The 11474-nt window shown below is 36.8% G+C and overlaps 1 long non-coding RNA gene across 1 annotated transcript; it reads left to right on the top strand.

The window, feature by feature from the left end:
* The first annotated feature begins 6153 nt into the window (after positions 1–6153).
* LOC149227145 (uncharacterized) lies at positions 6154–8096 on the top strand. The gene is made up of 3 exons (XR_016247114.1): positions 6154–6979; positions 7103–7503; positions 7979–8096. It is a non-coding gene; the product is annotated as an uncharacterized LOC149227145 (long non-coding RNA).
* The last annotated feature ends 3378 nt before the right edge of the window (positions 8097–11474 follow it).

Here is an 11474-nt window from a genome sequence, read left to right as displayed (position 1 = left end):
TGTTCTACCGTGGGAGTTTTGGGTGATGGTGAGGTGATGGAGCGGTATGGGTGGATAGGTAAGCTAGAGATGGAGCTCGTGATGACTCAGGGGCAGAGAAATAAGATGGAGAGAGAGTGCACGGAGTTGGTTGGTGAATAGAAGGATGGAAACAACGAAAGGTCAAAAAGATGAAGCTACGTGGGCAATGGAAGAGTTGGAAGGTGAACGAGCTGAACAGAGGTCAAGTAGGTGGATTTAGGTGTGGTTAAGAAGAAGAAGAAGGAAGTGGAATGATATTGAGCAGTGTAAATAAAACAAATTACTTATGTCTTGCACCAAAAACGAGAATCCATTAACCTGTGCTACCTGTGCTATTAAACCAATGAACAACAATGTAAATCATGAAGAAAAGTCGTGCATGGAATTGTAATGAAGAAGTATGGCTCAAGAGAAAAATGCATGGAAGGATCCACGATTAAAACGACTGTGTTGCAGCTTGCATAAAAGTGGAAAAAGACTGCGTTTTTTTGGTGGTTGGTATAGACTGCACCCCAATCCCTAAACAGAGATGGCAGTGAAGGCACTAACAACCTTTTCTTGGAGCTCCAGTGAATTACAAACCTCCTATTCTAATCTAAGCAACTGAAAGTGATTTAACCATAAGCTAATCCTACTCAATCTCATTAAAGAAATCAAATCAGCAGACTGTGTTCTTGCAATGCATATCAAACAAGGAAACAAAGTGTTGGAAAGAAAGGCAAATAACACTACAAGAAGAGGAGATCTATTGCTCTCAGGTTGGGCCCTAACCTGAGAGCTATAGCTCCCTTAAAAGCTCAGAATTAGATCCAAATCTGCTTGCCTTTATTCATAATCAAAAGTCTAATGTCATGCCAAAACTGGCTTACAAAAACAAACACCGAGCTGTGCTCAGAAATTACAATATCAGTCCAAAAGTTCAAAAAGCTCCTAACAAAGGCTACGGCCTTCATATTTATACAAAATGAAGATCAAGCTGGCTTCCTCCATTCGTGGAGCTTGGCTGTCCAACTGAAAGTCAAACTGCTGTAAAACTGTTGATCCTGTAGAACATGTTGGCTGCCTTTAAGCTCGGTGGGGAGAGCTGTTGGAGCTCGGAGTTAAGGTGAAAATCACAAGGAAGGTCATCAAGACCGTGGACAACCTCCCTATGAACCCGCAATGTCACCTTTGCTGTCTCCTTGTCTCCTTTTGCGTGGTCTTTTGCTCTCTTTAATGCCAAAAACCTGAAATCATCATGTATTAGCCACATAGATATAATGCCACCCTTCTTCCTACAAACAACACGAATATACTAAGAAATGAATGCATAAGTGATAAAAGATAAATGGTTGAACAAGGTAAGTAGGCCAATATGAGCCCAAATTGTACCAAAAATTGGGGCTCATCACTGTTGCATCAAAGGCTTAGACATATTGGAGAGAAGGGCCTTTGAATACTTCATGGTAAAGGTATGCTAGAAGTTATGAGTAATAGCTCTCTGGATTTTGATTTATGTGAAAATTGTGTATATGGGAAGCAAAATCGGGTGAGTTTCCCCTCTGGTGGTAAGAGGGAAAAACAGATATTAGAGCTTGTGCACAGTGATGTGTTTGGACCTGTGAAGGTTCCATCACTAGGTAAGTTTGTGTACTATGTATCATTTATAGATGACTTCTCAAGGAATACATGGATATATTTCCTTAAGAAGAAATCTGAAGTCTTTGATAGGTTTAAAGAATTTAAAGCTCTGGTAGAAAACCAGAAAGAGAAGAAAATAAAGATGTTGAGGACAGGTAATGGTGGAGAGTTTTGTAGTAAGGAATTTGAAGAATTCTGTAAGAAGTGTGGTATAGCACGGAAAAAGACTACTCCATATACACCTTAGCAAAATGGAGTTGTAGAAAGAATGAACAAGACGTTGATGGAAAGGGCAAGAAGCATGCTCAGTGGTGCCGGGTTAGGATAGGAATTTTGGGCAGAGGTGGTGGAGATAGCATGTTACCTAGTCAATAGATCACCTTCATCAGCGTTGGAGGATAAGACTCCACAAGAGGTATGGACTGGTAAGAAACCCTCTCTTTCACATCTGATGGTATTTGGATGTGATGCATATGTACATATTCCAAAGGAAAAACAAACCAAGTTAGATAGTAAATTTGAAAAGTGCATCTTTATTGGGTATAAGGATGGTTTAAAGGGTTATAAGCTTTGGAACCCAGTAACAAGGAAGGTTGTGTATAGCTGAGATGTGGTGTTCAGAGGGGTAAAAGATGTTATTAAACATGAAGTCCAACCAAAGGAACCTGAGAAGATATAGTTTGAGCTAAAGGAGGAAGAATCAGACTCTACAACAGAGAAGGAATCAGAAGATGAAGAGCCACAAACTCTGGGTGTGAGAATATCAGTTCGATAAAGAAGGAAGCCAGAAAGGTATAGTCCATATGCTTTCTGTTCAAGTTTTGCTTTATCTATTACTGATAATGATCCTAGAACTGTGAAGGAAGCAGTAGATTCAGAGGATGGAAAACTCTAGAAAGAGGCCATGGTTGATGAAATGGCATCTTTACACAAAAATGAGGCTTGGGATCTAGTGGAGTTGTTGGCGGGAAGGAAACCCATTAGCAACAAATGGGTGTTCAAGAAGAAGACAAATGCAGAAGGAAAGGTGGAGACATACAAAGCTCGGTTGGTAGCAAAAGGTTATTCCCAGGTGTTGGGAATTGATTTTGGTGATATTTTTTCTCTTGCTACCAAGGTAGCTTCTATTAGATTACTTTTATCTGTTGCTGCTACTTTTGATTTTTAGGTAGAACAGATGGATGTGAAGACAAAATTTCTTTATGGGGATCTGGAAGAGGAGATCTACATGAAGCAACCTGAAGGCTTTGCGGTGAAGGGTAAGAAAGAACTGGTATGCAAGTTAAAGAAGTCTCTATATGGGTTAAAACAGTCACCAAGGATGTGGTATCAGAAATTTGATACATTTATATGGGGACTTGGCTTCACCAGAAGCAAAGCAGATCATTGTGTGTATTTCAAATTAATTGGTGGTCGTGTTCTTTATCTGGTCTTGAATGTGGATGATATGTTGCTGGTTGGAATTGACAAAGAAATTATCCTGGATTTGAAGACCCATTTGTCTTCCAAATTCGACATGAAAGATCTTGGTGTTGCAAACTATATTTTGGGCATGGAAATTAAAAGAGATCGGACAAGGAGGAAGCGCTAGTTAAACCAAAGGAAGTATGTCGACACAATATTGCAGAGGTTTAATATGCAGGATAGTAAACCGGTGAAGGTTCCTATTCCTTTAAGTGTAAAGTTATCTGCTCAGGAGTGTCCCAAGACACAATAAGAGGAAAGGGACATGTCCCGTGTTCCATATGCAAGTGCAGTCGGTAGCCTGATGTATGCAATGGTTTGTAATAGACCAGACATTGCACATGCAATGGGAGTATTGAGTAGGTTTATGTCAAAACCAAGAAAGGAGCACTGGACAGTAGTGAAGCGGGTTTTCAAGTATTTGCATGGCACTAGTGATTATGGTTTGTGCTACCAAGGAAGACTAGGATTAGACAGAGTGTTGGATGTTCATGGCTTTGTTGATGCAGACTGGGCTGGAGATATAGATCAGAGAAGATCTACAAGTGGGTATGTGTTTAACCTATTTGGAGGTCCAGTCAGTTGGATGAGTATCTGTAGTGGCACTATCAACTACAGAGGTAGAATACATGGCAGCCACTCATGCAGGCAAGGAAGCAGTTTGGTTGTAGAGATTGCGTTCAAGTATGGGGTTAGTACAGGGAGCTATAAGGATAGACTGTGACAGCCAAAGTGCAATTTTCTTGGCAAAGAACCCTGCATATCATTCAAAGACAAAGCACATTGATGTTCAGTGTCACTTTGTAAGGGATATGATAGAAGACAAAAAGGTGTTGCTAGTAAAGGTGGACACTTTGAAGAATACTGCAGTTGCATTGACAAAATCTGTGAGCTCTGAGAAGTTCTCTTGGTGTAGAGAAACAATGGGCGTTGCAGGGATGTATAAATGACTAAGCTCTCTTGTGGCCCCTTGCGGAAAGAAAACAACAAGTGGGAGAATGTTGGGTTGTGTTATATTCTTTCCATGACTAGCCCACGTAGTTAACCAGGGGGTTAGAGGGGGGGCTGAGCCCCCCCTTCGTTGCACCGATTGCATAGCGGGGGGTCACAGGGGGTTTGAGGGGTGTATGTAACCCCATTTTATGGGGTCCGGGGCAGCACCCCGGAAAATTTTAGTTTTAGAACCTATGTTAGGTTGGGCGGACCTACTTATGGTTTTGTGCATGATTTTCACACATGGTTTTGGACGCGATGGTTTTCGGTCCATGGTTTTGGACGCAATGGTTTTCGGTCCATGGTATTAGATGCTTCGACATGTATAAATATGTATGGTAACATTGAAAGGAACATAATGAAAAATCAAGCTAGTAGTCCCAATTTTGGAATCCATGGGAAAATCTCTGTGTATATGTGTTTTATGTGTTATGCTCTCACATTGTTTATTTTCTGTGTTTTAGAATTTGTATGTAGGTAATTTCTGTACGGGGTTAAAACCCACATAGAAGATACAAAGACAACTCATGATCCTTGTGTAAAAGGCACACTGAGGCTTAATGACAATGGGATAACAGGAAAGCTTTGATTCTGATAAAGAACATCCTGCTATAGTGAATGTGATGGAGTTGGTAATGATACCTATACATATATCATTAGGGGGTTGGCAAAAAGTGCAATGAAAGAAGGAAAATAAGGAGAAGCTAAGTGATTTTTATAACACTTAATTTGTTAGTTATTGTATTTTATTGTTGTGGCCAACAAGTAGTTTATTTTTCTTACAAGACTTGAAACATCCACAAAATGTAATTTTGTTCTTTGTATAATAAAATTACTATGTATTGCCCAGGAAAAAAAAATGTTATCACTAAAACTTTTAGATTTGTAAAATTTAAATTTAGATTTAATCAAATCATTTAACTTTAATAATAGAATATGGAATTTAAAAATAATCACAAATTATCAAATGGAAAAATAAGATTAAGGATTTTTTATTTGTAAATATTGTTAACTTGATAATTTTAATAGTTATTGGATATTTATATATAATTATTAATTAGAATCAATAGAAGTGTTAAATTTTTAATGAAACTATGATTATTTTTATTATTTAAAATGTATTTTTTAATGTATAAATAAAGTTAATTTAAATATATATATATATATAGATTACCTGAATTTCACACCTCACCATTTGTAATTCTAACCATTTTTACCATTTTATATAAAACTAACTTGAAAATATATCCCCGAACCAAAAATAAAAGAAGTTAAGCTACGACTATCGTCTCGAGTGCATCACATGTTTTCAAAGGGGATGCGTCACGTTTGAGTGCATCACATGTTTTCAAAGGGGATGCATCACGTTTCTTTTAAATCACACGTTATGTGAAATGGTGGTGAAAGTGAAGGGAACGTAATGAATATGGAAGGTGGGGCTTGGGGCTTCATAAAGTCTCCGTATTTATCCCAAACATTATATAACATCTTCCCCACTCCATCTCAATATGTGACTTATGGTGGACCTCTCTTTGTGGTGGTTTAACAATGTTATATTATATATTATCTTAAATTTCAAAATTTATTAATTCAACTTTTTACATTTATGAAAAGTAACATTATATTATAAAATACAGTGGTTTTATTAGTCCTTCTCATCCTGGCATAGCTTATAGTAATCAAAACGAAGAAAGATATGGACTATAGTAATCAAAACGAAGAAAGATAGCATTATTTGAGTTGTTTTTAGTTCGGGCTCATTAGCTATAAACAAAGTTTTTTGAGACATATTAATTTAACCTGTTATTTGGCCTTTTCCCGAGTACCAAAGCTGAACCGAACCTAAAACAATAGGTTATACTTCTATTAGTCCTGATATTTTCAAACTTGTAAATAGTACAACCTAAACTAATGTTAGCATTATTAGAGGACATTATATGTTAACTCAGCGAAACATATAAACATATAAGCATCCACAGGTTGATGGATGCACTTGGCTACACCACATGGTGATTTCACCCCACATCTATTTTTTCATGTTTGTGCCGTGGCCTAGGTAGGTTACAGTGTGACAGTGGGCTGGTCTGCGTTTCAAAAAAACCTCTGCCTCTGGACAACTATTTCTGTAAACCCCACAGTGCAGTTTGGCTTCCGTTACCTTCAAATCCTGCCTTCAAATCCAGATACGAGGATCTCAAGAATAGAAACAACATAGGTAGCAGTAGCAGTTACCTGGCCAATGCACTGTTATTGTTGTCATTGCTATGCTCAGGCAGAGTCGCTATGGAGTCGGTTCTATTGAAGGAGCACAATGAGAAGCCGGTTCTGTTGAAGGAGCACAATGAGAAGCTTATACAGTACCAACAACATCATCAGTCGATACAGTTGATTCATTCCTAGAATACCTAACTTCCCATTAAATATACAGAGGATATATAGAGGATACAGGGGAAAGACCAGAAGTCCATCAGGTATAAGTTTGTTTATACATACATTAACAAAGCAATCATGAAATTGGAGGCGCATGACTGAAGCAACATTTCTGGGGTTTCTTTGAATGGCTTTCTGGAGTACAGAGGTTACCACAGACTTTGCCTCTGGGTAGCTGTTTATGTTTCTGTGTCCCTGAGATTCTTAACCTTTCCCTCCGCCCTCTGCACAACCTAGTTTGTTCAGCTCAGCCCATTTCTCCTATATCTATCTGCTCATTCGGGAGTGTTGACAGCTGGATGAGACAAAGCGCAGAAGGCCATGAAGTTGAAACTAGTGCATGTGCAGTGGGCCGTTGGATTATCCTTCTACCTCCTGTATTGACATATGACCATGATACCATGTTAAGTGGCATGGTTTAGGCCCTGCACACTATGCCATGGAGAAGGAGGTGAGACATGTGGTGCTCATGGGAGTGCCCACATGGAGGTGTTTTTATTTTTAGTTTTGTAAGAGCTTTGTTTGCTTTTAATGCTAAATTACATCACTAATATATCCTCTTTGGTCATTGCAGGTTATACTTCTCTTACTGGTGTACAACGACTTGGTCAGGGTTAGCTATCGCTGCTTTTAGGTGCAACTGAATATATCTATGTCATGTTTTGGTCTCTGTCTGGTCTGTTTATGTCCGTGTATGGAAGCACTTCCCTTGTGATCCGAGTGAATTATTTGTGGTTGCTTTCTTGTTTGTGTCGGTTTCATGTCATACGTCTTCTGTGTGTTGTATATGTGAAATTGTAAAGTTCTGAAGGGTGGAGGTTGAATTGAATTTGAATCTCTGGGAGTTTGAATTATAATTGTAAATTAAATTCTCTTTGTGCAATAAAGAGTAAAATATCCTTCCAGAATTCAAGAGCCAGCTGAGCTCGTCAGCTCTTGTGTGCCGAGGACGAGCTAAAAGCACAATGGCTAACTGTAAGAATTCTTTTTCCCTTTGCTTTTTAATTTGCATGCCATCTCTCTGACTTTGAAATTTTAGGAATAAATGGCAGAGTCTCGTAGTCTCTGGAAAAGCTGAGTTTCTTCTTTAAATTTTGTTATTTATCCTTTTGTCCCTTTATCTCTATTAAGTCAATGGTAACGGTTTCAAATCTCATGGGTTCATTCATATTCTGCGATCCCAAAATGCAATATTTTAGACAACAAATTTTTTGTGAGAGGTTCTGTTCCAAGACAGGATTGAAAGGATGTTAAATCAGATGAAGTCTAGAATTCCAAAGCTACCTCATTTTCTGCTCTGCATCTTACCAGAGAGGAAGAACAGTGAACTTTATGGTGATTGTGTAATTTTCTTGTTAATGAACGTTTCTAATTTCTAGTTTTTACTTTCTATGAATCTAAACCAGATTTTACGAATTTGTAACGTCTCATATTCTATTCCCTATTTTAGGGCCTTGGAAGAAGAAGTTCTTGTCTGATTTGGGGGTGATTAATCAATGTATTGCACCCATGAATATGAAGAAGGTCAATGATCAATATTTAACAAATGTGGCTTTGAAAATAAATGCGAAGGTATTTAATCAGTATTCAATGATAAATATTTCATCCGTATAGCCTTTTCGGGCTAGCCCCTTGCTTTTGTATGTTGATATTGCTGGAACTGTTATTCTGTTCTTCAGGTTGGTGGCCTCAACCCTGTTTTATCTATGGAATTTGCGCATAGGATACCTAAGATTTCAATGAAACCAACAATTATTATTGGGATGGATGTTTCACATGGTTCTCCAGGGCATGCAGATTCACCTTCAATTTCAGCGGTATGCGTCTTTAACATGTTATCCAGGCCTCTCTCTTGAATTGACGGACACGGTGAATTTTAGTATATGTTGTTTTCTGTTACAGATATATTGTATCTTATCTTTAAATATCTTTCACTTTGTTGTTTAGTGCCATATTTGTATGTTTATCTTTGTTGCACTTACACGGTCATGTATAGTGTTTCTGTTCCTGGCCTGAATTATGGTACAGAACATTAATTAGATATTCAGTACGTCGGTCAGAATTATGCGATTGATATTAACTAAATATTCTTAAGTTATAACTTGTTAGTTTGTCATACCCTTATCAGTTGGGTGTTGCTTCACTTTGGGAAAACTATTATGGACCTTGTACTATTCTAATTGTGTACTTGTTGTATCTAAGTTGACTCATTTATAGTATAGGGATTTCTTGTATTATGGATCCTGTACTATTCTAATATTGTACTATTTGGATCCATTGCTGTTCCAACTTGACTCTTTGCAGTACAGGAATTTCTTGTATTTTTTTCCCATACAAGTATAGTTTTTTGAATTGTTTGAATTGTTTGTTTGTTTGTTTGATTCTAAAACTGTTACATACTTATTTCGTATCACAAGGTGTGTGCTTCATTAGTTTTGCTATCTTAGCCAATGTCTGCGTAAGGCTCAAAAACACTGCCTTTTATCAATTAAATAGATCCTCTCTATTGTTAATACAGTTCACAGATCCGAGCATCTCAGAACTCTGCATTTCTGAGTTTCTGAAAGGAATTTAGGCTAAAATATGTGAAGATCTAATTTTTTAGTGTTTATTAATTTTCTATGATGGATATTTATCTTGTTAATACATACATTTTCTCTGCATCACCTATCTTTAAGGCAATTGCTCAGAATTGCTCAGAATTGGAATTCTTGGCCTTTTTTATTAACCTTCTTTCTTTAGGATTTTAGTTTTTGACCCTATTTATTCATTCAATGATAGTGGCATGGAGGCTCTCTGTACAGCTCACCTTCTACAGATCCCTCTTCTAATGCTCAGTTTCCTACCAGAAATAAGAATTCGAGTGGGCTGGTTCTGTAAACAGACCCAAAGCCTCGCTTGAGGTGGACTGCAGACCTTCATGAGATATTGGGAGTGGACTGCAGACCTTCATGAAATATTCTCCTTTATGTGATATTGGTAGACGCTGTGACAAAGCTTGGAGATCTAGATCCCTGTTCTCTACGCTTAAGGCAAGGACTAGCTATTGTGTGATTGAGTTGCAAAATACATGTGGGAACATGGCTGGGGATCAGGATCGCTATCACCCTTTACAAATTTTAGTTTTCGGAATTGACTAATGCACCGTTCCACGCTGGCAGTGACAAAAAGAAGAGTACCCAAAGTTGGATATATCACACGCCGGCAAATAATATGATCAAGGAACAAGACTCCTCTTAAGACATGCTCTATTGGCAAGCCATCTAAGGAGTTCTTAGGGATCACCTTTCAGGAACCAAACATACCCACCAAAATTGCTTCGAATGACTCTTAGGACAGTGTGAGCATTCCTTCCAGGCCTAAAAGCATAAGATTTCTGAGTGAAATGAGGCTCAAATATAGGTTCGAAAATCATAAGTAAAACCTCCTGCACAATTCTATCCTGGAAGGGAGAAACTCTTGAAGACAATGAAAGTAATTTGAGTGTGGCCTTTGATAAGGGCTTAGTTCTAAATTTTTCCCTAGGAGACCTAATATAAGGTTCAGCCCTTGAACCCCATTTAAACTCAGATTCCAACACAGCGTTTCTCAAAGATAATAAATCTTCTAAAACAACCTTTCGAATTGCGTTGCATTTTCAAATTACCAATCTCAATGTTGCTGTCACCTGCATAGGAATGGTCTGAGATCTCTTATGGAAAATAAGAAACAATAGTAGCTTACTTACTTTACCTTTCAAAATTACCAATGTCAATGTTGCTGTCACCTGCATGGGAATGGTCTGAGATCTCTTATAGAAAATAAGAAATAATAGTAGCTTACTTACTTTACCTTTCTAGTGGTGTTTCTTTTCTTCAAGCCAGCTCATGGCAGGGATTTGCTGCCATGCATCTTTCCCTGTTTTAAATTTAAAATGGGTCTAATTCAACTTTCCTTTTACCTTGATGAAATATGAAATATAGTGGTTTGATGTTAAATTTAAAATGGGTTTATATTATAAAATAGAGTGATTTTATGTTAAATATAAAATGATGGCAAAAGATGGTCTTGTCCACTACAAAGGTGGTGTTATAGTCGTGTTCTGAAAAAAGAAAATCAAATAAGTATCAAAGTAGTGTATTCTTTCATCATTTTGTTTACTTTTCATTGGGATGTTGTGTTTGGTTTTGAATATATTAAATTTAAAATTAGTTTGGGTTATCCTACTTTAAAATTTTTGATGTATTTTTATGAAAGAATACGGAAGAAGTGGAGAAAATTACAATGAATTTAAATCCGTTTCACATTTGGTTATGAATTTAATAGTTGAATTTGATAAACTGCACGAGAAATATTTTCATTGGTTCATCTAATTTTTGAGGCCCTTGTTTAGATCTTGATTTATAATAGAGATATTTTTGTTTAGATCTTGATTTATAATAGAGATATTTTCTCATTTATAAAGATAAGAGGTTTCGTTCAACATCAAAAGAAGGTGATATATATATATATATAACTTTAACATCTACATGATATATCACTAATTTTGTATAAAAAATCAACTTTCTTTCTCTTTTACTTCTTTTTCATTCTTATTCACTTGGTAAGCATTATTTAAATAATAAACAAAGTAAAGTGATGTTGATGCTTGGGACAATGGCTTTATAGCCCTTTGGTGTACATATTGTATTAATGAAATGATTTTTTTTACTTGAGAATTAATGTTCAATAACGTTGGAGCTATTATTTTATAAATGAATTGTTGGGTTGATTGTGTGATTATGATCAAGGTTGTTGTTATTGATGAATAATACATTCAAGAAAGTTATAGTAGTTTTCCATTTTATTTTATTTTCTTACATGGTATTGAACAAACCAATGGATCTACGCATTCTTGATCTATTTAGTTTTTTTGCCTAATGAATATCTATTAGGAAACTAGCTTCAACTTCCTGAACATTTGTTTA

The sequence above is a fragment of the Pinus tabuliformis genome, chromosome J (assembly GCF_031772625.1).
Source record: "Pinus tabuliformis cultivar Carrire ecotype Pingquan chromosome J, CPIR1, whole genome shotgun sequence".
In the NCBI taxonomy this organism is placed as follows: domain Eukaryota; kingdom Viridiplantae; phylum Streptophyta; class Pinopsida; order Pinales; family Pinaceae; genus Pinus; species Pinus tabuliformis.
Note: the sequence above shows the minus strand (reverse complement) of the source record. Positions and strands in the feature narration are given on the sequence as shown.